This window comes from Cucurbita maxima, unplaced genomic scaffold (assembly GCF_002738345.1).
Source record: "Cucurbita maxima cultivar Rimu unplaced genomic scaffold, Cmax_1.0 Cma_Scf00033, whole genome shotgun sequence".
Lineage (NCBI taxonomy): Eukaryota > Viridiplantae > Streptophyta > Magnoliopsida > Cucurbitales > Cucurbitaceae > Cucurbita > Cucurbita maxima.
Genome location: NW_019272049.1, coordinates 725,769 through 731,027, shown reverse-complemented (window position 1 = coordinate 731,027; position 5,259 = coordinate 725,769).

Sequence of the window (5,259 nt, the reverse complement as noted above, 5' to 3'; positions counted from 1 at the left end):
TTTTTTTTTTTTTTTTTTTTTTTTTGTCCTTATTGAAAAATGTTCTCAAGACCTATTGTCAATGTGAATCGAATTATTCGAACAACACATGATTGGTGAATCAAAGATGATGAGGAAGCTTTGTTCATATCTTTAGTTGACATGTTGGATGTCATGATAAAAGATAAGAAAATGACAAAACATATGAGATATTTAAGTCGATAAGCTAAATTTAGATAATTATCTAAATGATCTAGAAATTAAGTATTACAAAATTCAAGAAAAATCTTATGACTAAAGCTATGATAGGAAGTAGGTCTTAATTAGCCATAACAGTGAGGGAAATTTTTGAAATTACTCTCTAGAAAGAAAAATATAGATAAAAGTAAATTTGATTTACTAGATTTTTGGTAGAGAATAGGTGACACCACCTCTGATCGTTGATACAAGATCTACTATCAAGATTTGTTTTCCATTACACTTATATGTAATTTTTGGAAAATACTTAATGAGGTAAAATATATTATATGTGTTGGCACTAGAAAATCAATCTCAGTTGGTGTAGTCGGAGACGTTGAGATGGTTAGGTAAAAATTGTTACTAAATGCTGGCTCAAATGAAGTACATTTAGTATGTGTTAAAATGTTCACTTATTATGCTATGAAACATTGAGATGATTAGAGAATCAAGGATAAAAAGATAAATTGTTTTCTCCAAAAGATGATACTTGTCTTTGGTAGTTCATTTGATTAATGTCAAATTGAATACAATGAAAGACTAGTAAAAGGTAATTCTCTAAACGTTGGAGTTAATTACTTTACATGTCTATAGATCTTGCTTTTCATGCAAGATAATCATTGGGCTTTTATTGAATAAGGCTGCAAGACGAAAGAGCATTTTGGGCTTATGCATTTTGACCCAAGTAGTCTAATGAATGCAAAAGTCAAAGAATATGTTTAATATTTTATCAATCTGATCGATGATTATTCAATATATAAGTATCCTTACCAAATGTAACTTACTCTATTTTTTTTTTTTTAAAGTTCAAGAAAGATGAGACTAAAGTTAAATCCATTTTGGTAAATCTATCAAGACATTATGATCGGATCATAATGTCTTGATAGATTTACCAAAATGGATCATAATGAATAGTTGGAGAACATTGTGTATGCCTAAGTCTAGGCTACTCCTAAATAGAAACAAAATAGTCCTTTAAGAGAAAATCATATTTGTATGACAAATGTAATTTTCTAAAGAAGTTCAAATAGAAGGACATACCCCTTTAATAAGGTGAGATAATGTTAATTAAATAGTTCAAGTGAAGCCGCTTATAGTTAACAAAAGTTGTTAATAATATAATTTCGTTTGAGAGTCAAGTGAATCTTGGTCATTAATTCGATAAGCCTGGTCGTAGTGGGAGAATTATGAACTGATTCAATCCTACTAAAATTTAAATTGTCATGTTAGATGACCAATTTGAAGGCTTATTACCCTTAAAATAGTTACGAGGGATGATGACGAAGGATAAATATTTTAAAGTCATAAAATCCAAGAAATTTGTAGATGTTCTCGATAAGGTTAAACTCATAGGATAGGAATGGATCTACAAAAGTAAAATTATGTAGAATAAACACATTATACAGTGAGTGATTTTTCTTTATGGTCCATATGTTTTTCTTTATGGTCCGATCTTATGCAATACTCATTGCATAGGACGCCCCCACTCACATGTCTCCCCATGTACAATTTAGTGATCACGTTGTTTATATCATATACAAAAGTGAGTCACATCCAAAGTGTCTCCTAAATAAGGTACTCAACCTTTATCCCTATACTATAGATCATTTTGACTATATATTTCAACTTGAAACACTCTTATGTATCTACATATAGTTCAAATAATCATACTATAGTCAAAGTGTTGTTAGTTTATTGGATTTTGATTAATAATCGTAAAATTCACTTTATTCCATAACAATCTTTACTGAATGAACATTAATAATAACTTTATTGAAAATAGAATATGTTTTTAACTATGAGTTTTAGGACATAAACCCCAACATTAGTTTATGTTTTTGGTGTTTTAGGTAATTGATAGGATATCCCTTTGATAAGATTGTATGAATGTTTAGATTATGTATACCATGCTCTAGGTGATCGATAGAATAACCTCCCTATAAAGCATGCACAAGAGAGCCAAGCTAAGCCTAGGGTGTTAGAACTAGAGGGTTGCGAGTTGACATGGGTCAGTACATTACTAGTAGACTTTGCACCCCAAAATTGTGAGCACTGATCAAAGGTTTAGTCCTAGTGCACCTAAAGAGTGGATTAGCTCAATGAGTTAGTCTTAGATGTCCAGGAAATGAGAGACAAAGATTAAACCGCATAGACGCCCCTAAGAACCTAGTAAATTTTCATGGCATCCAACAATCACAAAAGTAGCTCTCAAGGGCAATAACAGTAGGTATGGTGTTAACAAGGCTTCAACTTCCCTTTCCACTCTAGTACCAATACCGTTAAGCAAGACATAGGCCGGTTAAGGTTGTGTGACCAACTGATAACTCTCCAAAAGTAGAGTTATATCAATTTTTTTTTTTTTTTGTTTTTTGTTAATTTTGCACTCATACAAATAATTTTCTCATCAATTGCTCCATTTATTCTAATTAGTAAGCATGAAATAGTCCATTGTTGTTCAACATAAAAATAATATCAATTTGCATGAATCGAGCCTAATTGTACATTTAATTGAGTTATTTGGTAAAGTTCCAGATTATTTATGCTGAACCATGATGGTGTAGCAAATCTGAAAAACAACCCTACTGGCTGGAAACAAATTGGTGACCTTGATGCTCAAGCAATTCGGAAAGCAAACTTTTCGAGGATGACATAAAAATTTTAATCCACATCAGTAATCCACATGGGTCATTGGCTACTCAATTAGGTGTATCCTAGGTGTACGACTTATCCTTTTTCAACCCTAAATGAAAAGAAACAAACAATATAAAAGTAAAAATTTACCTAAAAAGAAAGGAGCCACATTTGAGAAAGAAATTGGAGGAGACATCAGAGGGCTCTACTACACTATGAAACAAGAGAGGAAGAAGAAGAACTCTAATACAGTTGTTGACAACAAAAGGAAAAAAAACCAAGAAGGATAGGTCAAGGCGGAAGAGGTGGACATGAGAGTTCGGAGGAAGGGAACTTCCATTGAAGTGCATCAACAAAACTTGATAACTTGATAACTCTCTAATTCCTTACTCTATTTTCTTAATCTATCAATTTACATGATTGAGATGTGGATTCCTCTATTTAAATCAGTTTGTATGGAGAGTTAAACTTTATAGTAAGAAGCAGGTGAGTTTTATGTAGTTGAAGCATCACAGTAGAATTTTAGTTTATTAAAGAGTTGTTAATGATTTACATGTTTGTTTAATTGACCACTTTATCTACATAGTTGTTTTCTTCTTCTGAATAAGAGAGGGAGCAATGAAATTCGCTTTAATACTTTAGTTCCATTGCAAGAATACTGGAAGGCAATAGAAGGGTTAGGAATAATTCTTTTCCTACAGTTTCTTAATAGAAATTAAAAAACGATTATGTAATTATCATACATGACCCTCACAAGAAGTGGGCTTGAGAATCTATTAAAATCAACTAAAATTCACCCCAAGGTTCAACAACAACTTATCTATTTAATCTCTTTTAGCGGAATTTTCTTCACTATTGTTATTTTTTTTTATTGTTTTATATGCTATTGTTTAATTAGATTAAAATCATCCACACTCATTTGAATGATACCAAAATCTCACTTAGTTTTGAACAACAAAAGTATCCAAAATGATATGGTCTCTGTGGAATCAATAATTTAGTTGCTACTTATGAGGGTGTATACTTTACACTTATTCTTATGAATTTTTTCACTATTTTAATATATACATCCACACACAATCACCAAAAATTCCGTTGGATTACACTACATTGTAGATTCTTCTTGAAAGGGGGCATGAAATCACTTGGGTAGCCTTAATAGTTGCAAGCACACAAGGTTGCACCCATAACTTTAGTTGAATATATGGTCTTGTGGGAAGGATTCGCCTGCTGATCTCTTATGGGTGATGAGTGGGTTAGCACACACCATATTATATTCACAAGAGAGGGAGTACTATGATGTAGCAACTCAACCTAGAATACTGGTTACACTGCTTCGACGAAGCAAGCTATTCGAAGTCTAAGAATAGAAAAATAATTCACCTCAAAGATGAGATTTGTTGCCCAAAACACAAGTGACACTAGAAATGGATGAATCACACCTTCTAAACTCAAAACAATTCCCTGAGCAGCTAAAGTACTGCTCGAAATTTCAAGGCACCTCAAATGTTCGGATAGAAGTAGAGACTAGGCTCGAACTTTCTGAAGCCTAGAGTATAGCCCATTGATACCTACTAGATTAAGGATATGAAAAGAGCCTATAAGTAGGTTGATTACTAAGTATTTTTATGCTCACCCTTTTCCCTTCTTTTTTCAGGTATTAAGACGTTGTCGGTCGAGGTGGAGGAGCGTACGAGAGTTGTGTGATCACAGAGGGGTCATTCCAAAGCGTCAGTCCATTTTTATACTTAAAGTTTTTTGTATTTCATTTTGTAATTGTATTCCAAATCCATGTTTACCTCTATAATAAATTTGAATAGTAATGGCTTATAATTAGATTTTTTTTTATATATTTAATTTTTATTATGTGGTCTTTATTTTGATTTAAAATTTACCACATTTTTAATATTTTATATTATTTTATCTTTTATTTTATTTGTTTGTCTTATCTTTTTAGTCACTGTCTTAGTTTTGAAGCTTAAAAGATTGCGTCATGATGTTCTCCCCTACGGTTTGTCTCAAGTTTACTTACAAACCTTATTGTCGATTAGGAAATGGTTCTCTTTTAACGAGTTTGACCCTAGGATAATATCTAAGTATCGATTACTTATAACTATCAATGGTACCTTTAAGACTCATCCTAAAAAACCTTCACACAACTTGCCTAGATTCATTGGGTAGCAAACACCAGCTTGTTTGGCGGTGTGGATACATTTGAAGTGATTTCTAAAGGTTCTAGTCCTATTGAGTATGTTCATCTTTCCTGTCACGACCAGATTTTCGACTTCAATCGCAACTAGCTTGAAAAACATACTCGAAAATATAAAAGACAAATAGCTAAAATGGTAAAACTTTTGCATGTAAAATAAAAGGATATGAGTTAAAAAAAAAAAAAAAAAAAAAAAAAAAAAA